Source organism: Lepisosteus oculatus, chromosome 17 (assembly GCF_040954835.1).
Source record: "Lepisosteus oculatus isolate fLepOcu1 chromosome 17, fLepOcu1.hap2, whole genome shotgun sequence".
Classification (NCBI taxonomy): Eukaryota; Metazoa; Chordata; class Actinopteri; order Semionotiformes; family Lepisosteidae; genus Lepisosteus; species Lepisosteus oculatus.
In genome coordinates this window covers 8,961,656-8,985,346 of record NC_090712.1, presented here as the reverse complement: position 1 = coordinate 8,985,346, position 23,691 = coordinate 8,961,656, and the positions used below count along the sequence as shown (strand labels likewise).

General features: G+C 37.2%; 1 long non-coding RNA gene across 1 annotated transcript in view; it reads left to right on the top strand.

Moving 5' to 3' along the window:
- The first annotated feature begins 604 nt into the window (after positions 1 to 604).
- The window catches only part of LOC107079359 (uncharacterized), a 37,205-nt gene continuing 14,118 nt past the window's right edge, over positions 605 to 23,691 (top strand). The window contains exons 1-2 of the long non-coding RNA XR_001480315.2: positions 605 to 705; positions 8,859 to 8,906. This is a non-coding gene — a long non-coding RNA (uncharacterized lncRNA). The remainder of the gene's footprint in view (positions 706 to 8,858; positions 8,907 to 23,691) is intronic.

The following is a 23,691-nucleotide window of genomic DNA, read 5'->3' as shown; positions in this document are numbered from 1 at the left end:
AAAAATTTACCAGATTATCCACAATACATCAGGAACAAACCAAAATACGTTAGATTCAGAAATACCTGAGGCATCTGTTGGTGCCTACAGTACCTACAGGCTGAGGTGTCCCTGTAACCAGCACATTTCAACAGTTGTTGAACAATTAGCAGCAAATTAGCCTTTCACACTGTGAAGAAAGTTTCATCGTGTTCATATTTTATTTTTAAGGAATCGTGTCACGACACGCTTTATTAATCTGAGACTTCACATGCGTTTAGCAAATATAAAAACAAACATGCCCCGACGTGTTTGGACAGCACGAATTATTATTATTTTTTGCATATAAAGAAAAAGCATGAAGATAGCATCATGCGGTCTGAGAATGCCAGCATTGTCTTTTGATACATTTAATCTGATATTCAAGCAAACTGATATTGGATTTAAGTCACTTTACATGATTTAATTCACATAATTAAGCTTGCGTTGCTTATCAGATCCGTAGCGTGCTCTGCGTTTCCTTTAATAAGGAAACTGCGGTAGAAGTTTCCTTATTAAAGGAAGGGTAAGAGCACGGAGTATAATATATGAACACTAACGGCTCCATGTGATCGAGAAGGCTTTCTTCAAATACAACAGACGTTTGCGTGCGCACCACACCCTGCAAAAAAAACCCAAAACAAAACACGTGCTTTCATACAACGATTTTGAAAGACGCAGAACAAGGTATTGTGACTGAATGTTGTTTGTGCAACCTTATGTGGTGATTTTTATACAGTAGGTCGATAGTTCGCTAAAGCGCTATTGCCGCACCAGACAGATTTTTGTCTCCATCTCTCGGGACTGCTTTCTGCCCGATAACCAGCTCTGATTGTGTTGTGCTAGCATGTTCTGACAAGTGACCACCGGGGGGCAGTATCACCCTGATTGTGAGAGCCTAGGAGAGGGAGACGCATCTCTCCGAGGTATTCGGCAGAAATCGAAGAATACGGAGCGCCGCAAAAGTACAGGATTTTTCTGAATATCCACCTTTCACTTTGCAGGTGGTTATTTTGTAAGACACCAGATTGTGATTTAAGGCTCCGAAAGATTGCAAAGTAATGCTTTTCAGCACCGTTTAATGGTAGATAAGGAGAAAAAGCCGCAGCAGTCCTTTGATTCATCTGAATGAAACTTATCAATAGTTTTGGTACAAACATCGACAGCAGCAGTGGTTGCATTTCTTTATATTTCACAATTTGTTGTTCCTCGAATTCTAAATGATTTTAAGCATGCAATCAAGCTTATATTATCTATGTGTCATTTAGACGGCATTTACAGTACAGTACTTTCTTATCCCACCTCTCAAAAGAATATTCATGTTTAGAGTACCAGTTGAGTAGGAATACGTTTTTTGAAGAAGAACAAAATTAATCATGATATGTGTTCGCTGCAGACCATATGTGCGGCACATATTCAGAATCGGTATGAAAGAAGAGAAATAAGCCAAATATGTGCGTTATACTGCTGTTCACACACAAGTAATACATTTCTTCTGACAGAATAATAAAGCAAACATAAAGAGGTCCCTCAAAATGTTCATGCCGAGAATAACAAAACACCTAACGATAGCTCTTACCGTGTATACAAATCCTAATATTAAACTCCCTGTAAAAGGAAATTATTAATTTGTAAGTTGTGTCCCCACGTAATACATGCTAAATAATGATTATCAGTTCATGAGTATTACTTCAGTACCATTATCGTATTACGTACTTTACCTGAAAGTGGTCAGATGTAATTGTCATGAATTTCATAGTGTTAAATAAAATGCATTCTAGAAACTTCAGAAAAACGCACTTCTAACGGCCGAGCTACAGTACGTCTTTTAAGACCATTGACATTAAAAGTATAACCTTGTAAAAACAACGCTCTATTAAATTATGCAAACAGCACATGAGCTTTTTGAAAACTGGAAATGTGAAAGTTTTCTTTTGTTGTTTTCAGTTGCAGTATTTCAGACATTGGTACCGTCAGTGTCTCAAGATTTGATTACAAAACAAGGTAGCTGGGTCAACAAAACAGCATGCTCCCTTCCAGGCGATTCGCTGCTCAGCTACTGTACTTTAGGTAGCACACCTGCTGAAGATGGTTCAATAAAACGTCATTTGACAGCTATTAAATTTTAAGAACATTTGAAGAACAATTTTAGTACCAAAGCACTTAACGGTAGATTCGTAAAACGCTTTAGAGCATCATTATGTCACGTTGTGAATTCTCAGTTTATGTCATGGCAAAGTACCGATAAGACTTCTATTTTATAGTCTGTAGGTGCTGAATAGGATCTATGAATGCCGTTAAAAACATTCATACATGAATCAACAAATAATTACGCATTTAGTCTAAAATATATCAGTAATTATACAAACTATTTTTACCTCTTAAATACATTTTAACATTATTTTAGACGATACAATGCAAACTGTATGACAATGACAGCCTATTCAGCTAAACAGCGACATCCGAAACACGCACCACATACAGTTGAAAGACTGGCCCATTAAGCATCACGTGTCAAGGAGCTCTCGATGAATAACATAACATAGTGAAAATGTGAGACTTGGTACAGTGAGTGTTTTGTTTATCTCAGTTCCATTCTGAGTGGTTTTACTGTAGTTGACACAAAATGCAGTATAAACACTGGTAGGTTTTGTCTTTCATGCCCATGGAAACCGCTACCAAACTATTTAGACCACATCCCAGTGCTGTCTATATTTTAAAAGGCATATCTGCCATTGTGGGTTTATCATAGAATAGCAACATGCATATTTTGAAACATGTCAGTTTTGTTTCCCTTAAAGTTGTTTTTCCTCTCTGTTTTTAAATATGCATGTAGTATAAGCTGCGTGTTTTGTTGAAACACCCATACCATGACCTTGCACTGAAAATATGTACCACTAGTGCAGGGAACATTCTGTTGATTCCAAAAGAGGCAAGAAATCTGAAGAAACACGTCACCTGTACTGTACATGATAACTGAAGCCTGTCTCAATGATATTCCTTGACTTTATCACAGTTTAGGCACAGAGTAGGATGTGTAGATTCCCTTTGTTATGTGGCCATCTCATGAGCATGACAATTATGTTGAACACAATAGTGGGGATGGATCGTGCATCTCCAAAGTCTGAGATTTTGAATCAAAAGACTAATTTTCTGATTTTTAAGTAAGAGGGTACTAAACTTGAACTTCTTTCCTTAACCTTTGAAGCATTCGCTAAAGACATCATACAATTACTGTAACTCAACTAATGCATGTTACATGTTATACAATGTGTGCCCCCTGATTGGAGTTTCCCAGTTTTCCATGTCAGATTAGCTGAGATCCATATGGATTTCACAGCCCTCATGGTCCAGTAAGGAAAACTAAATCATATTTGGTCTCCAAATAGCAGCCTTCCCTGTGGCTGATCTATGTTGTAGTAGCAAGGTCATTTAGAGAACAAAGTAATTATTTTCAACCCAATTTTAATACATAGCACATGCATAGTATATGTATATGCTAAGTCTATCATTAGCAGACCAGGATATTGGCTTTGTGTTGTCTGGGTGGAAAAACTAAAACAACCTAAAAAAAAGAAACTACAGTACCCGAGTCTGGCCGGCCTTTGCTATGTACCTTAGGACAAGGGAGGAAATTCAAGCAAAACTATCCTATTTCAAAACATATTTTGTTACAGGCAATGTAACAAAGCAATGAGAGAAGGTTGGATGGAATATGGCCTTTTTTTGGTATGAATTCACTTACCTCCATTTTACAGGCCTGAGACTTTGATGAAATCTTGGAAGTTACTTGGAAAATTGAAAATGAAGGCACACTCACGCCAAATTCAGTCCAAATTAAAAACAGCTTGCTTAAAATGTGGGATTGTCAGTGTAATATTTACATTGTGAATTCCAAGTTTGGAAACTCACACAAGAAAAGGCATTTATGGAAATCCTTTTGTTTTACAGTCAATTCCGGTGGGTTTCATATGGACAAAGGTCAACAAGTCAAAATGACATAAAGGAAATTGCTTGCCTGAGTAGTACTGCTTAGATACACAACTTTTGTGCTGCAAAAAATTAATTTGACAAAGTTTTTTAAAAAAAACCTTCTGTTCACTTCTAATTTGAATTCTTTTTTACTCATGTTAAATTTCTACAAATGACTGCTGAAGATTTAAATAAGATAGTTGCACTTTATTATTATCATAGTTTTTATTCTTGTACACGTTTTACAAATCGATGCTCCTGTGTTATAGATAACAGAGATGCAATGATACATTAAGGTTCCTTTAGAAGGAAAAACTGAAATCTTACATTACCTCACTCGTTACAGGTTAAGTTTAATATATAATAAGCAGTATTTTCTGAGATGTATAATTTATGTTTGCGGTTCAGAAGCAGGGTTATTGGAGTGGTGAATTTTTGCTTTGGAATAAAAAAATGACCTGCACAATCCTATCCACCATGCCCATAAAATTGTCCTTCTTGCAGCATCTATTGCAAAAGCAAAATAGTTTCAAATTCTACATTACAGGTCTATTGGTGAGGAATTCTATCCTATGAATAGAATTTCAAATATATCACACATTTTCTCCAGGTGGAAAGCAAATTATGTTTTCTTGCATTTTATCTCGATTGATTTGCTATGTGTAAATTATGGCTATGAATATTAATTGGTATTTTGTATCATCTAAGCATAGCAATGCAGACATACTGTATATCCAGTATGTATTTGAAAGTCACACCCTTATAGGCCATAGGTGAAGCTAAGAACAGCAGTTACGGTTTTGTGTGAAGGGCTAATTAGTATTCATGCCAAAAATTCATTGCAACTGCTGTTCTTAACTTCAACCCTAGCCTGGCAGGTTGGCCCTTCTAATACATTATGAATAATATGCCTCTGAAAAACTTTTATATAGATATTAAAAATGTCTCTAAAAAGCATATGAAAAAAACAGCACATGCAAGACAGATAGTAGTGAGCGCACCCTGTGAGAATACAGTAGAGATCTTTGCATGTTTGCTAATGCTTTTTTGTGGTGGTCATAATCAATATTTTAACCAGGTCTGAACACTGAACCAGTTACCTTCAGGGTATTCTTGATTAAAATGTCTAACAAAAAAATATCTCATGGATTAAAAAAAATACTGCACTGATGTGCATAGAAAGTAAGCCTGGGTTTCTTGTGAGTGTTGGCAGTGTGCTTTGAAACACTTGAAGGCTTTCCTCAGCTGTCTGTGTGCCCATGACTTGCTTCAAAGCAATGTTATGGCTATGGCTTTATTCAGCACTGAGGGAAGCCATTTGTCTGATATTAATCTAACCTCTCACTGCCAGTCAACAGCACTAGCCCTGCCTTGTGGCTTCTACTAGGATCATAGCAATAAATGCAGTTTAGAGGTTTATAGGAATTGACTACAATAATTTGGTGCAGTCTAAAGCATTGATTAAAAGAAACAAACCACCTCTAGAAACACCTCAAGATTCCCTTTTTTTGTAATGCTCAAATCAACAACAAATCAATTGCAAAGGAATCAATTCTTTTCATTCTGAAACGTCAAACTGATAGCCAGGCTGGCTTAACATGTACAAATGATAGTGATTTGAAAGGAAGCGGACTGACTTATACATCAAAGCAATAGGAGTGACCGTCAGTGGCCCATTCAGATATGAATGCATGGCAGTGTTAATGAAAAAGAAGCTCATACCAAATTAGAAACACTACTGATTCTTCACTGGATATACTGAGCTTGAGTTGACCTGCTTTAAAACAGTCTGTTTTAATATTTACTACAGATTGCTTTATTTGGGTTTAATCTCACATAGTATTTTTATTACGGCTGATAATTTGTGATCTGTGTTACGCATGAGTGTTTTATTGGATATTTTTCTTAGTCTCTTATTGAACATTTTAAAATATTTCTCAACTATTCCTTTTCCTAATCTTTTTGATCCATTGAGCTACAGGGAAGCCTTGTGAAAACCTGCTGTTTTCAAAAAGTATTGCACACTGATGTAAGAGAGATTACATTGAAGGGTTAAATAATGTTGTATTATCAAGTTATGTTTTTAATGCAAAAAACAATTGAGATCAAGTAGTTCACATTTCTTAAGGAGACTAACAAGACATCTTTGATCCTACCTTTCCAAATTTCCCTACCTGAATACAAATCCAGGAGCTGTAATTAAAGGCAGAGTGTATCATTCTAATATGTGTCTGTAAATATTAATTATATAAAGATATTTCTCAAAATTCCTCTGTTCTTCTCATTCTAAATGGTACATATTGAAATTAGTCTTCTGTATTTAAGAGGTTTTGTTTCTTTAATTGCTTTCTTTTGGTGCTAGATGTCAACTAATCCCTGGGGGCCTCACTGTTGCCTCACCTGAGATGCTGGCAGACTGGCATCTGTTCTTGTGAAAATCAAACCATGGCTTTCATGTGGTCATGCAGCCCATGGAAAACAGGAAAATGACGCCATGCTGCTTTCACAACTGTTGGAATCTCTGTACAGTCACCGCATTGCACAATACTCACGAAGACTGCAAAATGAGATCAGAGAAGCAAATGGACACCAACACGGGGGAGTGAAAGACACCACACGAACAGGCAGAGAGATCTGCTTCAGCTGAGGCTGAAGGGCTTCAGAGATCTAACCTCGAATACGAAAAACAAATGTGTTTTCAGAAACGGAGACAAAGACAGGGGCGAGAATAAAGCACATTCTTGAAGTTCACTGACTTTTTATTCCTGATAGAGGCTCCTAAAGCACCTCTTTTCTGCTTTTAAAATTGTTTTAGAATTGATCAACTTGCTAGAGGGCGAGTTGTGGGTTCGCGGTGGGTCATGTAACTAGCGAGTTGTTGCTGGGATTCCAGTCAGCAGAGAACAGGTTGAACTTGGGAACAGTTAGCCAAGGCTGTCTCAGCTCCCAATAGAACAGTGACCATGAAGCTTACCGGGCACCTACAGACATACAGTACTATCAATGAGGCTTGTGCTCCTCCTGCAACTGTTACTGGACCTCCTGTGTGTTGCTGTGTGGCTTGTGCTGTATCAGAGGAATAATGAGCTGAAGGGTGGGCAGGTTGGAGCTGTCTGTCTGCACTTCATTGTTCACCCCAAGGGACCTCATTGGTCATTGCTGTGAGCTGAGATGTAAGGAAGCAATATGGCAATTCCAGATTGTGTGGGTGTATAATAAATAAGAGTCAAAGTTTCTAAATTAAAAAAAAAACACATGATGTCTTTATAATGAAAGCTACACCTTCATGTTTTCTCTATGGCAGAGAGATGCAAAATAAGGGAATAGTTCAATATACCATGAACAAATGAACCAGCCGTGACAGAATATTTTCAACCTAAATGTAACCCAGAGTGGACATGTTTGGAGTGGTTGTTTTCTTTACGACCATATTCCCCACCTCATAGTGCTTTTCTGAACTTCCTGGGAAGTTATCTTTCTGCGTGAGTTGCTCAGCAGGCTTTTTAGTATGGATCTTGTCGGCTCTTTTGCCTGCTTTGATCTCCAACCATTAATTACACCTGAACTACTCACAAGGTCACACAGATCCTCAAACCTGACCCCTGCACAAGGGCAAGCCTTTCTTTGGCACACTAACCTTGCCTTTCAATTTTGCACAAAGGAGAACCAAGCTGCTTTGTTGTTTTTCATACAGGAGAGTTTGTAATTTCGTTATTTGTGCATATAAAGATATATTTATATATTATACAACAGGGGAAGAGCACAATTCCAGTACTTAAGGGTCACAGGTGACATCTAAAAGTAACTTTAATTTTTAATTTTAGCTGTTCCTAAATCTTTTTCTTAGGCTTTTGCTTTTACTAATTGTTTGCCCGGTTAAACACTTTTCATTGCTTGAATATGTTGTTAAAACATTAAGAGACCTACCCCTAAATCTTTAGGATTCCAGCCTTTGGGAATTGGAGTCATGCATTGCTGTTCGAATGCATTGTGCAAAATGTTCAAAGGTAGAAAACATACACACAAACATATGGAAATGTAATCAAAGGAATAAAAATGTGTTGTCCACTCCGAAAAACGCCACCATTTTAAATAACTTTTGTAGGTGTGTGGAAATTGTACCTGAGGCAATGTTAAGAGCTAACTGTAAAACAAATCAGTATGTGAGCACCTGAGTGAACGCATCCTCTTCTTGAGTAATTAGTGAAATGAGTAATGAGTAATTAGTCTGAAATAGCCTGGTGGATTTACAGTATGCATCAGCTCATACACAGTTATGCTTACAGGACTAAAAAATACGTGAGTTCCACTTCTGACTCAGAATGACTTGATGTTGTGAATGATTTTTGTGTCCTTTTTTGGACCTGTATTTTGTCTGCGTTTATTAGTGGTAATAGGCATAAGGTGCAATAAAAGAAAACATAAAAAGAGAACAGGCTGCTTCTCAAATAATTAGACTAAATTGATGCATGATCCATTTGAGTCAAATTAGTACGCTGTTTTTCAGATTCACTTTTTACTTATTGAGTGAGATTGTGGATGGAGATAATTCTTCAGTACAATAATTACTCATGCCGGCATCAAAGGGGTTAAAAGGCAGAAAAGATAAATATCTAGAATGTGCTTTTTAAAAAATAACTACAATTTTCAGCTCTAGAGAAGGGTTACTGAAAATCAATTTTTTTTTGCAAAACCCTTACTAGTAACGGTATTCCATAATCCTAGCCCTTTAAAAACAAGTAGCATTGGATTAAACATATTTAAATATGTCTGGTGTGACAAAGTGAAGAAGTTGAATATTAATGCTTTGCTTAAGGGAAAAGTTAGAAGGAGCTATTTATTTATCTATTTATGATTTTCGTTTACAGGTATCCACAGGAGTAACACTTCACCAGACATCTCCAAAGACACAGCCGGTAAGTCACAAGAGGACCTCCTTATGATCCAGGAATTTATTGCCTTTGATGCAACTCCCCCTTCCATCACCAATTACTGTCAGAAAGCCCCTTCATATAAATATGGCATATTCTCCAAGTTTCACAAGTGAGAATATTTGTTTTAGGTCACATGGGGTCCTTCTGTGAACGCTGAAAGGTAGGAGTGAGAAGTGAGGATGTTGTAAGTTAATTAAATATCTGAGGGATAAATTGTCCTCCAAACAGAAGAGTAAATAGTTGGGTTTTAGAATCAGCATGCTTGAGAGGCAGCTCAGGGTAGCACCAATGTAACATGGCTGTGAAAAACAGAGTTGCCCTCAAACAATCTCATGGTATGAATACAGTGTGTTTACATACTGTACAGTGCCCGTCATTTGCCAAGCTTATTATTAGTATAACTTTCACTGCAGTTATTCAACAAAAATATCACATGTGTGTTGTGTTTTTTTTACTCTAAATTAATTGTTTTCTGATTTTGTTTGTGGGAAGGAATTGTTTGCTGCACACAGTTGTAGTATTGATATTGGTAATAGACTGGAACTGCTGCTTCAGTGTGAAATATAAAATTCAAGACTTTAGTAGCAGTATGGGATGCCACAGAGGTGCATTTGAACAGGGGTGTTCAATCCTCATCCTGAAGGGCTGCCTGTCTGTGGGTTTTCATTCCAAATGCCCCAATTATGTTAACTAATTATTAGCTTAACTGGATTGTTTTTTAAAGTTTTCCCACAAAGTGGTGGCAATTTCAGACTTATAAACCATACCTGGATGGAGGACCAGGAAGAGATACTAAGAGCACATGACTCTCCCCCCCGCCCCCCCAGATGGGACGCCAGTCCATCATAGGGCCTAAGCCCGGCAATACTGGTTCCCGTTTATACAACTGGGGGAACTGGAGCAACTGGAGTAAAGAACATCACTACAGACATGTCTGTAGCAGGCACCTAAACCCACAGCCCACCAGTTACAAGTCCAGAGACATACCCACAACACCTAGAGGTACAACGCAGGTCTAAAACAATCATCCTTTGCCCTGCTGAGCGGGTTTATCATTTTGGGTTGCACATAGACAGGTGTGTTCCTGCCTGGTGGCTTTGCAGCTTTATTTCTCCCTGGTTTCTCTTCCATGGCTCTTCCCTTAGGGTAGCCAGATCTCCATCTGAAGGCTGTTCTTGTCACGCCCTCTGCAGCCAGAGGGCGCTCATTCTCTGTCATGTCCCTAGTTTCCGGTCTGCTGTCCTTCCTGTCCCTCTCTTCCTTGGGCTATATATTTCCGGGTCTTGCACTCTGTCCTCGCTCAGCATTGATGTTCGGATGTCCTGAGACCCGCCTGGCACCAGGGCGCCCCACGTCCGCTCCCTGAGGGCATAGGTTTCTATACGGCGTTCCTGAACTCTTTGCACTAATGAGCCCGGGCCTTTTTCCCGTCTCGCCGCTACGCATATGGGTCTTTTTCTGCTCTCCTGCTCCCCACGGTTAGTCCCTTTGGACGTCCGTGACAGTTCTCCCTCCCACACACATCCCAGCACCTGACCTAAACTCAGATGCCTGCAGAATCTCCCATGACTGTTTGTTTGCTGGCAGACTTAAAATAGCATTACATTCTGCCACCTCTACCACTATCTCTCCTTCACTGGAGGATGTGGGGTGATGGTGTTTGGAATTGGCAGAGTTTCTACTAACTGGGCAGACATGGGGACCTCAGTGAGCTGGACTATTGATCAGAGTGCACAGGGATGAGCAGTGTGCCACTCTATAACTATACTACTAATACTCTACTGTGTTCCACTAGTGTTGCAGAAAACCACTTTTCATTTCAAGTCAAAATGAGGCCCTACCTTCTTGTTGAGAAGACAAGCACCAAACATTTACAACAGGGGGATAAAAAATCTTAAAAATAAAAGACTGTGCAAATGTGAGCTGGATTGCAACGTCGAGATTAACCCAAGACAAATTATTGTTTGTATGGATTGATGTGGTACATACCCCTGCCTTTAGGAATGTGAAGTAAAGACTTTGTTGTGGGAAATCAAAAATGAGCACTGTGAGTTTTCGATATCAGATTAGGTCTACTTAATGTTTAACTTCATCTTAAAAGACACACTATTCATTACCTGCCTCTTAAACTAAACTATTTAACCTCTGTATCATACATCTTAATAAAGGAAGCTGATTGATCCTATTATATCTACTCGGTTTGAATCAATTAGGACATGATATATAAAATGGGGCACAATGAGAAAGTGACTCTGTATTGCAAACATTGTTCAGTCATTAATTCAGTATGAAAATCTTGTTACAATGATATGTCTGCCTTATGCAGGCTTTTGAAGCCTATGCATTATGCACAGTCTGCAATCTTTGAAGACACTCATAATACTTTGTGTTTGCCTCTTTTACACGCCATTAAAATATGCATTTAAGTCGACAAAAGTGTTTCTCTGCAACAACAATCTTTTCTTCTTGTATAAATGCTGCACTTTGTATGAAGTGAGCATAGAGAAAGGAGATAATACTTATTTATGACCAAGAACTTTGTTGGTCACTTGGAATGTTTATTGGAAATGTAATTTTTGTTGCCTACAATTACCTTAACGCTCATTTATTCTTGTAAACTGGGTAATCTATATTTTTTGGTGACGTATTTCTCTCCCTGGGCTTTTGTTATGAGGCTGGGCTCCCAGTTTATTACAAATAGGAACAGTTTCATTGCAAATTGGTTTTTGCTGTTAAAAAGCCCTGTGCCCTGTGTACCTTGCCCTAATAGCACGAAGGAGATTGCCACAGTGAGCTTCTGATGTGGAACAGACTTTGTGAAATATCTAATCACCTTATCATTTGAGTAAATGTCTAGATGAGGTCAATACTTCTTGACCCTTACATGGCATAGAACATGGGCCATTAGTCAGGATGTATAAGCAGAATGTTCTCCAGGCCTAATTACAGCTTATTTTGAAAGGCTATAATTTGATTGGTGGAGAATTAAGGCAGCTCCTGGTGGAAAATTAAGACAGCTTCTCATGGGTCATTTTATCCTGCTTCTACAATAATTCTTAGCTTGATTAAAAATTGATCCAAAGCCTTAATGTGAATATATTATTGCTGCTATCTGTCACACTTGACAGATAATTGGGAGTACACAACTACATTTGCTTTGAAATATTCCACAGCTTGTTATTTGGACCTGGAAGTTTCCATGACTTAAATTGATGATTCTCTAATGCAGGGTTTGCAGTTGAAGCTTCCTTATCTGCAGAGCTTCGCTTACCGTGAGCTTTAAACAATACTTCTGCACCCCCCCGCCACTGTCCCTCATTTAACACGCACAGCCACACGCCCACACACAGATGCTTATGCATTGCTGCAATGTAAATAACCCATCAAGTACTCGACCTGCTTTGTATTGTGCAGTTACTTCACTTTAGGGACATTGTATAGAAAAGAAGGAGAAAACATTTATGCAAAGTAAAAAATATGAATTATTTAAAATAAACACAGGCCATGGCTGGAAATGTGTTCCACAAACCCACTGCGGCTATCAAGAACATGATAGTTATTGGTCTCCGCTGTGACGTTGAAATCCTATTTCACAAAGATGTTTTTTTTCCTCTTTTTTAAGCTTTAAGAAGCCATGGAAATAGGAATATTTTTAAAACACACTCATAGAGGCTGCATCATTATTGACACGCTGGGATAGTGGTATAGGAGACTCAATGTCTGCAGAACTCACCCAGGCAGCAATGTCATCTCTTTTCAGGGGAGGCTTAGAATATTGCCATTTTCACGGCTTCTTATTGTTATAAACCCCCACAAGGAAGACAGTTTACAAAACGTATAAAACACAACTAGAGGTTCACTGCATAAGCTCATGACTAGGATGCCTATTATGGGACACTTGCGCTGCTGGTAGCGAATTGTGCAGGAGCGGATAACACCTGGCTTCTGTGCTGTAGACCCCACATTGCCTTTATAGTAGAGGGAAGCAGCTGTTTCACATCTGAACGCTGATACCTGAGGCTGCTCTTCAGGCCTGGAGGTGGCTGTGTTTCTGTAACAGGCTTAGTGATCCATTCCTGTATCCCCAGCCACATCTATCTGTCATATGTTGGAGCCTTTTGCAGACTTATATTGTGCTTGGTGACATTCTAGTGGTGAACTTAGCCTCCAGTTTACCAATGTAATTAGCATTTGGAAATTGTGACAAAAAGAGTATTGTTCTCACAGGCATAGGTATGTCATTCCTCAGCAGACAATGTGATATATATATATATATTGTTAATAATATTAACAAATCAAGTGCAATACACTGAAAATATCAGCAGAAAAAAATTGTGCAGAACTTTCTGCAACTGAAAACTATATTTGTCAAGCATTCTTTATTCCGGTCATGTTTCAGTATTCACCCAGGCAACTGTCCTCTTCTATGGAAGTTACTAGTAAAGATTAATAACAGCATTACATTCTAATGAATGTAAATGAAATATTTATTAAAGATCCCTTTGCTAGCAATTAGGATGGCATGCAATCTTTCAGCCACAGAAAGCAAGATGATTGCCTAGCTCCCCCCCCCAGCCCCCTCCCCCCAAAATCCCCTGTCTTCATGTTGTGACAAAAGAGCCAAGGCTGGAGACTGAAGGTCCCATCTCAATTACAGCAATTCTGCAAAGCTAAGGAATTGTTGTGAACATAATTATGTCAGCACGGAATGCTGGTTTATTGATTTGCGTTGGACTACATATTAAATTGAACTATGCAAAACGCTAATAATTTCACAAGGGGTAGGAACAGATTCCTCTTTACCACCACCTAGAGAGTCTCCAAGAAGCTGTGGAAGATAGGACTGTAAGGTCTGTGTCAGCTCCAGTAAAAACACAGGCAGCAGTACTACGACTCTGTAACTCAATTAGTAACACTGTACATTGTCAGACTTTGACACTGAAAACATCTCTTCCAGAGAATCTATCATTGCATTAATCAGATTCTTTGTTTTGTCAATCAGATCTGTACCTTTGAGTATTTAATGCAGTATGTTTCTGTTTATCTCTCTTTACTTGTTGGTAAATTCAAAGTTGATCTTTGAATAATTTCAAAGTTATCAGGTGTAGGACCCTTCAAGTAGTCCATACCTGCTTCTCTCAATCACAACTGCCACAAAGTTTACAATGTTCGATTTGGTAAGACTTTTCAACAATAATTGATTGGCTTTTAAAAGCACAATTACATACAAGAGCAAAAATAACTATTTTTGAAAAATGTATTATCTGGACTTTCTGAAACGAAATGACAATCCAGATGTTTCATGCCATTGGAATTAACTGTGACACAGTTCCTGTGTCTTCAAAGAGTTTAGCCTCCTTAAAGTTGCGTTCTAATATGTAATGTTGAAGAAAATTCGGCATCTGTTGTTTTTTCCCTTTCTTTAAGGAAATTTCAGTCTTTTTCCTGACATGCTTTGAGAAAGCGATGCATCTTTCCATGTTGTGATTCCCATGTTTGTGTTTGTGGATGTTAACTTAAACAGGTGCTATTGCAGACAGCTGGGGGGTGGGGGTCAGAGGTCAAACAATCAAAAGTGGCCATTTATTGCATAGATCATCAAACAGAAATCCCATCAATGGGCTCAGCCGAGCATGGGGGAAATTAATCAGCTCAGGACTCAGTGTTTAGCCATGCTGATTATACCCTCGAAAACTGAGCACGAGATGACAAGTCAGAGAAAACTAATGTAATAGGAGTTCACTCCTGACAAAGGAGAGGGAGACAGATCAATTTGCAATATTCTGTTCAGCACCCATGCAACAAAGCAGAAACATGAAAGCAGAACATTAAGGGACGCTCCCTATGAACTCGACAAATCAATAAACATCAGTGGTAAAGAAAAAGTTTCTCATTCTGTTGAGTACCCTGGGGCCTTTGACGTGGCTCTGAAGTGCTGATGAGCACTGATGGCCTTTGTCATATTCCCTTTTCACCTGTTTGGTGTTATCCATCAACAGTGCTTGATCAAGGTGGGCTGTGGTCAGGGCTACAAGGGACAGAGGAACCTACATCTTTACTGGGCCATGTCAGGCATTTGTGTTCTCTTTATCCTTTCTAGCTTTATTGCCAAAAAAAGATGATCCCTTATGGATCGGATGTCCACACTGGCTATTGCCGATTGTCTTCCTGTAAAACTTAGGAATCCTGTAGTAATGTGATTAAGACATTGTTCTCTGAATATTATATGTGATTTTGAGTAAAATACACAAAAAATGGAAAAGGAGCTAACAGTACAGATCCTTATCATATTTCGCTTGTACAGTTCCAGGTTTATTTGATTATTTTCTTTCAGTCAGTGGTAAACAGACAGAAGTTTGCTTTTATTAGTTCAGTCCAACAGGCAGACGATTTCCAAAATCATGCCATAGAGCAGAGGAATCCGTACTACCTTCCGAGAGCATCTACCACAAAAGGCAAAGAAACTTAAGAAATTTCGTTACTAAATTATTCAATTTTCGAGAGCTCTTTCTTTTCATTTCAGCAAATTGTTCCCAAGAACTGTCATCAAAAACACTTAGACACTGATCTACAGTCCTTTATAGTAAAAAGCACATCGTTTTTTAAAGTTTCCTAGAAATATTTTCTTGTTACCTCGAAAATGCTTGCACATTATTGGGCTCATTGTATTAGTAGATGGGAAAATCGTTATTTCTAACATAAGAATGTAATACTAAGTATTCAGCTCCTGTCTTCACTGAGGTCTGTAGTTCTCTGAGAAGCTGGGTTAAGAATGGCACAAAGAGTAGAGGTAGGGCCCACACAGCCAGACATTTAACACTCCTTAGTAATTATGGGAATTTCATTCCTTCCCTGGCAGGGAATGTATTTTTTTTCCGCAGTTTTTCATGCTGCGTCCTATGAAATCCAATAGAAGTGCTTTTATCCCCTGAAGATACAGTACAAATCATCGTTGGTTTTATCTCAGCTGGGGTTGTCGATTTTCTAAATGAGCTTAGCCTCCCCAGCTGCCCGTCAGGCACATTTTCCCTCTTTCCCTACTCTGGAGCTTTTGCTGGGTTTAGGTCTTTTCTTCTGTCCTTTGTTCACTCAGGGGAGAGGAGCAAACAGCAGGATTGATCTTACATTGCATTTTGGTATTGTTCCAGCCCCCTCGTCAATAGACCTGGGCTGGGAATGCATTGACTGGAAAAGAAGGGCAAGATTGAAATTCACTTTTTGTTCTCTCTGCCTTTTAGTGTGCAGCGGAATGTTCCTAATCTGAAGGCTGCTACACTGGCTGCCCACTATCGACATGCAAATTAATCACCAAGCCCCACATTAGGGTTAAGTAAAAGTCTCTTCAAGGTATCAAAGCATGGGAAACGACTGTCCCTCCTGCTGAGTGCGACAGGTTTTGTCTTTAAAGTTTATTTGTATGTGTTGAATTTGATTTTTCCCCCCCCATTTTCTTTCCTTCTAGCAGGATGTTGGTTCAGAGCTGTCTGCTGTTTCTGTCGTTGCTTCATTTTCTGCAAGTGTAATAAAGATGTACAGTAGCAAGGGACTGTGCACAGTTTTAAACGTGCTTTCTTAAAAGTCGAGCACAACGATTGCAAACTTGTTGTCATTTTCGGTCAATTAATAGGTTTATATTAAAACATATAATAAAACTCTGACTGAGACTTGTAACTACTGTTTTAAAAATTAAAATTTGGTCAAATATTGATCTCAAAGGTTATGTTGGAAAAGTAAAATCCAACTTTAAATGTCTCTCCTTTGGGAACTGATCTTGAACACACAAGTCTATTATGTGAAACTATGTAATATTTGCAGAATGTCATTTTGGATTCATAGAATATCATAATACAAAAAATAACTCTTTTAAAAGACCATAATGGCCTTACAGCAGAGGTGATTGAAAACAGTAAATTGAACAAAAAATAAGCTACTGGTACAAAATTATTTTTTATAATATTATTATTTTAAATTATTTTATGCATGCTAGTTCCATAGGTGTTAACTTTTTAGTTATTTTCTATTTGCATTAAACGAGTTTAACTGCTGTACATGAATAAGAGATTCAGCCTCCTATTTGAAATATGAAACGACTGAATGAAGAAAAACATATGACTTCACGTCATCTCAATATCAATCTCCTGATTGTTGTATTGATACATTGTGTAGATGTGGTAAATGGTAAAGCTTCTCACAATTCTCATCCATTAAAGAAAAATCCTTGACCTTATATTAATACATCACACTTTGTGGCCTTGAACTTCATAGTTCAGTTGGCTCTAATATGCTTCATTCAAGAGCAAAGTATTATGTACAGATTAGCACCTAATAAAAGCTTTAAGATTAATTATGACATAGTGTTGTTTAATAACTATTAATGGACATTTCTCATGAGACGCTACATATAAGTTCTTTGAGTGGTGAACAAAGATATTTAATTTAAAGGTACTCCACATTATTTCATATTCATGGTTCAGTAAAGAGTTCAGATCTTAATTAATTATGTAGTTTCCTAGACACTACACCTTTTTTCAATAAAAGTATGGCAAACCTAATTACTATGCTTGACTAGCTCTCTGTATTAGTGCTTTCTTTTTATTTAACCTTACTATTCTACAATGGCTGGCTCTTGTCTTCCTTTAAGAAAGAGTGGAATGAGAAAAACAAGGGGTAGAATAAGAAGCCTTTTTATTTCTTTACATTAAGTTTTAGATTTTTTAATCATTTATATACCTTTTTTCAGAAGGAGTTTGGAAAGAATGTCCTTTATCACAGTCTTCCTGGTAGTCATACCGTAGATAAAGTTCCTTAAAAGGTTAGACATCTGTATCATTTGAAAGGGATTCTTACAGACCGAGTCAAACAAATATCATTATGTAAAGGTGAAACAGAGTTTTCATGGTGACTTTAATACTATTTTGTTTCATGAAAAACCAGTCTGACCTACATCTCTACAGATATACATATTCATTATAGTATGTGTGCATACCATATATATGTATATATACCATATATAATAAAGTTAATTAGAGTGCAGCTGATTAACTGAGAGGGGAATATGAATTCACAATGATAACTAAACAAGCGCAAATATGACTAAACCTTAAATACCTTATTTTGTACTTTGTGTGTTACATCAGTGGTTTTCCAACCCTGGTCCCAGGGGATCTGCTGTGTCTATTGACTTTTGCTCCTCCTGAACTCTAAATTACTCAGTTAATTGATATCTTTAATTGGTGCACTTGTCTGTTTAGACTTTTGGTTGATATGATTCAAAGACTTCAGGCAAGCAATTTTCCAACAAGAACTTTAAGTGCAGTCACTCCTGAGCTTGTATAGCTTTATTTCTGAGTTCAATTAATTGATGATCGGTTTGTGATGAAGGGACACAATTGGGAATGACATTGAATCAGACACTCCCAAAATGAATATTTTTTTATCCTGATACCAATTACTTATTCCATTCAAAATTTTAAGACCTGAAAGCAGATTTAAAATATGCCCCAAACAGAATATTGAACTCAGTGAGCCAGTGATGAAGAGTGTGATGCCATGTAGGGATGTGCCTCTTAAGGCATGGCTTTTCCTCTGGTTTCTGTGTGGCTTTTTTGATGCTTCCCCCTGCCCAAGATGGCCCCGTGTACCCCAGCAATCGTTCAATCAGCAATCAGCTGCACATCCTGCACCAGACAGGATAAATTGAGTGCTGAGCAGAAAACAAGATGGTGTTGACAAGGAGCTGTTCCAAAAAAGGAATAGTGTCAGATCACTCTGCCTTTACCCAGCACAGGCCATACTCATCCCTGCTTGAAAAGTTGGCTGTGAAGGATTTTATTCTGAGCTCTGGTAAGAAGAGAGACACAATTGCTAAGAGTAATTTTTCCCTATCTCTGATAGAGAGACACTGCTACTGAGTGTTATATTTCCTAGCTGGCATAGGAAGAGCAGCACTCAGGCTAAGTGTTATTTTTCCTTGTGTGGGATGTTAATTTTTTCGCCCTTGATGTGGGCTCTTGTTTGCCTTTAGTTTACCACAGAAACATGTTTTTTAAAAATAAAACCTTATTTTTCATTTAAGTCTTGTGTGTGGGGTGTATCGCTGCTGGGGGCCCGCCTAGAACCTGTGTCCTGTGTCCGACCCATGTGGCATCACAAGAGCCTGGCTGAAGCAAAAACCAGAACAGTAGCTCCCTGGGATCAGGATTGGAAACTGCTCTGTTAGTGCAATAGAAACCCTTCTACAGTCTGTTTATTTAAACTATTCAAATGCATCATTGTGTACCATGGTGAGATGTTTGGAAAAGTCCTAAAAACCTGTAAAATTAAAAATCCAAATTCAGTTAAACTTTTAATTACTAATAAGTCCATAGAGTTATACTTTTTCTATACCCAATAAATCTACCACTGATGTACAGTATTGGCCTTGTTGACACATTGCAATCATTGTGCTCTGGCAGCCCCCTACTCAACTGAGCAATGGAACAAGTGAACTTACTTTGAATTAAATTAATTGACCAGGCAGTTTTAGTGTAGACAGCGTGATATTTAGGCATCAGGGGTAACACCAATTCTCTTTTGGGATATTTAATGATCAAGTAATCAGAAACCCAGTTTAACATCTCATTCAAAACAACAGGATTACTTAAATATATATACAGTATAAGAATCCAGAGCTCTCAGGTAACAGACCTGGTTGAAAAAAAGTTTGATCAAAACTTATGGAATTAATAAATTAATGCCCCATGCTTAAAGTAAGGCTTCCTTTCAATTCTTAATATAGATACTCTTTAAAAACTTAGTTCTTATCTAATCCATGGATTTGTTTTTTTTAAAGCATCAAGCAAATGGCGCTGGCACTGAAACCTCACGATCATCTCCTTGTCACATTAAAAAGTTAGATGTGTGGACCATTTAATAAAGTTAGAATTTTTCCTTCCCCATATGCAATATTTCATATTTAATTCAGGTAGCAGAAGTGCACACTTCATCTGGGTCCCTTTACTGAAATTCAGGTACCTATCTCAGAATCCTCAGGAACCCTTTTAAAGTCATTAAAAGAAAGCTATTTTCATCTAGCAAGGCATTTCTCGATTTACATAAACCTTAGATAGTTATGTGTTGGTAAAAACAGGTTGCGTTTTTTACTGTAGATGCCCCATGAATGAAAGGCAAAGATATGAGATTGGTTATATTTTAATTAGCCATGACCTTCCTTATGTTTGGTTTAGTAATCATGAAAGGTAAGATGGAACTGTCAAGAGATTGAATTTGCAAAAAGACTCACCAGTTAAATGAAGTTTAAATAATAAAAATGATTTTTCTTAATTGAAAACTAATTGTTAGCTCAAGCGCGAGTTAGGTAATGGGCCTGAAACAAAGTGATGGCCCACTTTAAAGCAGAGCCAATTAACGCTGTTGGAGGTGTCCTACGTGAAGTGTTTTAATATACATTATTAGAAATAATTATGGAAAACTACCATTATGAATTAATAGCTTTGGTGTAAAAATTAAATGTTACCTAATACAGCTTTATAGAAACATGGAATTCAAAACTGTAGCTAATGAAGACTCCTCCTATTGACAGACCAACAACGTGTTTCACCTAATGCCGTGTGGAAGACTCTGATGGGGAATAACAACAGTGCTATTTTTGACAATAACAGTGGCTGAGGAGAAAATTCAAACTATCTCAAAGTGATATACAGTACAGTTCCTCAGAGTAAATTTCTCAATGTGACAGACAATGATCAAATAAAGAACTTGCGCTTGACCTTGCTGTAAGTACAGGTGTTAACATTCCTTCAAGAACAGTAGGATGTACATTAGCACAAAGTGGTCTCAGTGGGCATGTAGCTTTGACAAACAAAAAAGGATTGTCACCTATCATGTAAAGTTCCTCATGTAAATTCTTCACATGAGTATTAGATAACTTTTCATTTTCATACAAAAGCTACCACTGTATAATGCATAATATTGATAAAATGTAACTTACCATTTTCTATGTTTTCACAACAATTTCTAAGCTCTAAGGTGTTTAATTAATACTGTTTGATTTTTTCCATTTAATTTTCATAATGTATTTCTATTAACTATCCCAGAATACTAAGAAATCGCTGAATGTGTTTTTTCATTGCAAAGCAATTCATTCAGTACCAACAGTGAATGCTACTGCAAGGATTTTATAGTTTATCTAAACCTCATTGATTGAAAAAAAATCTGAAAGATCAGAAGTGGCAAAACCTTGACTATAGTGCTCCTAAACTTTGGATTAAAATTTCAACCCATGTATAGGAGACTCTGGAAGCATCAGTTTTTCAGAACTAATTCAAGTTATGTTTGCGTCTTACACTTTAATTTACTCTTTTTAATCTTTAATGTTTCTTAATAGATTTTTCAGCCAAATATTTTTTTTTATTTTTTATACATTCTGCACTTTCCTTCCGAAACCCTGTGTTGCAAATATGAGAGACATTGTATTAAATACAAGTGGATGGATTGGTTGAATATTGTTTAAAAAACAGAAACATTAAAAATACATTGCTATTTTGTGGAGAGTTTGTAGGTGAAGGTATTGCTGTGGGCTTTATAAAATGGTATTTAAGAGAAACAATACAGCCTCATACAGTACTCAGCTTTCATTTTCTGGGAGAACGTACCTTTTATTGTTTTAATTTATGAGCATAATATGAGACTGAAAAAGATAATGTATTTGAAAGGCAGGAAAAAAAAAACTAACCGCAATGGCAGACACTGTAAACTGCTTCACACATTGGAACACGAAATGAAATGCACATGAAGGTCATTTTAATTTCCCTCACGATTCAAGCTGCAGAAACAAGATTTGTGAAGAAGTAACTTCACAGAAATGCAGTAAAAACATATATATGCAACCCACAGGATTTGTCTAATCAAAGGTATCACAGATCAGTCTCATCCATATGAAATGTGCTTGTTTTTAGAATTATATGCCGCTTCATGTGTTGTTAAGTGTTGTAACATATATATGTGTGCACTATCTTTCATAACAAAGCCTGATGTGGGTGTAACAGATTTTCCACTAATCTCTCAGGGGAATCTGCACAAATACACAAATGGTTACTGTATAACAAGTACACATGTAAGGAATTGATGAAGAAGACTCTTCAATCATTTGATCTTTGGGGACCATCTATTTGTTGATATTTTCGTATGACATCAGATGTAAGAACATGTACAAAGTTACTGAAACCATTCATAGAAACGAGTGCTCTCAGAATAGTTTATTACTACAAATTTATTTAAAATTTCTTTGCCTCAGATCTGAAGAGAATTATATCCTCTTAGTTCCTCCTGCACATTCTTGAAAGTGTGAAGAATCTTATTCCAATGTTGAATGTTTCACAATTAACATTACATCAATATCAATAGTGAACACCAAAATGATTTTCCCCCTGTTTTTTGCACCAGGCAGCTATTGACAGATTTTTTTGTACCCTGATGTTGAATGATTGTAAGCATGACTCCATGGCAATGTAATTGATAATTCTCATTCATTTTAGAGATTTGCCCTTTAGGCATTCTTCTGTACTTATTGAAATCTGAGCCTTGTGAATTTTGAGCATCCTTGTGAAATTTAAATTAGTGAGTGCTAATCTATGCAATAGCGTATGTGATTCAAATCGAATCAGCTGTGCAATAGACACTATTAACAGATTTGTCAACCTAACATTTTAGCATTTTTGCAGAGAGTGTACTGCAAAACAAAAACTGTACTGTAAAATGCATGGTGCCTTTTGTCTTTTCAACACACATCCAAGTGCAATAAAGCCTGTACTCTTGCCTTTTTAATTTCCTCCTAGTGTTTAAGTACCCAGACTCAAACTAAAATATACCCAATTATAGCTGCTACCAGGCTCTCCTCCTCCACATCACAAATGAAACTCTCTAATAATTAAACAGCAATAATGTCTTAAATAAATCACTTGACAAGGAAATATGAGAATGTAATTAAATATTTCAGTCATTTTGCAGACTTCTGCTTTTTTTTTCTTCTGTGCAATGTTTATAGTTGTATACTGTGTGGTAGGTACTAATGAAAATCTTTAATGCTGCGTAAAAGATCTCAGACTGTTTTAATGAAATATACAAATCAGATTTCAGGCACCTTGTTGTGTTTTGGTTTAAATTTGCAAAGACAGAACCAAAAAAAAAACCTTAAATTAACTCTAAGTAGTAAATCATTCAGTAGATGTTTAAAAAAGGTTTCCCAAAAGCTTTCTTGTGTTACATTGCTTTCACAGATTCTAAATTAAACTTCTACTTTACAGTACAAATAGAGGGTTACCCAAAAATATAGCTATAACAATAAATCAGATGAATGACCCTGATCAAGACTTTTATCCCTTTGTAACAATTAAATCAGCAAAGACTACAGAAAACACATCCTCTCCACCAGCCTTTTAGTTGCTTAATGAAGAAAACAATAAAATAAACATTCCATAACATACCTTAGGTAACTCAGTTTAGAAACAGTGGGAATGGTGTCAAGCAAGAAAAGCTATATGTCTTGGTAATTAAAGCCCAAACTAATGATGCAAGTTTCCTTCAGCATGATTTTGTCTGATTACGAGGCTGCTTCATTAAGAGCGCTCAGACTAACGAGGTGTAGCTGTAATAAAGTAATTTTCTGTCTAGTGCAGTGATAAAGAGTTCCTCTAGCTAAGAAAGGATTGAAAATATAATTATAATTGGAAATGGTTGAGTAAAGTTATTACAGGGTTGCTGAAGGGTA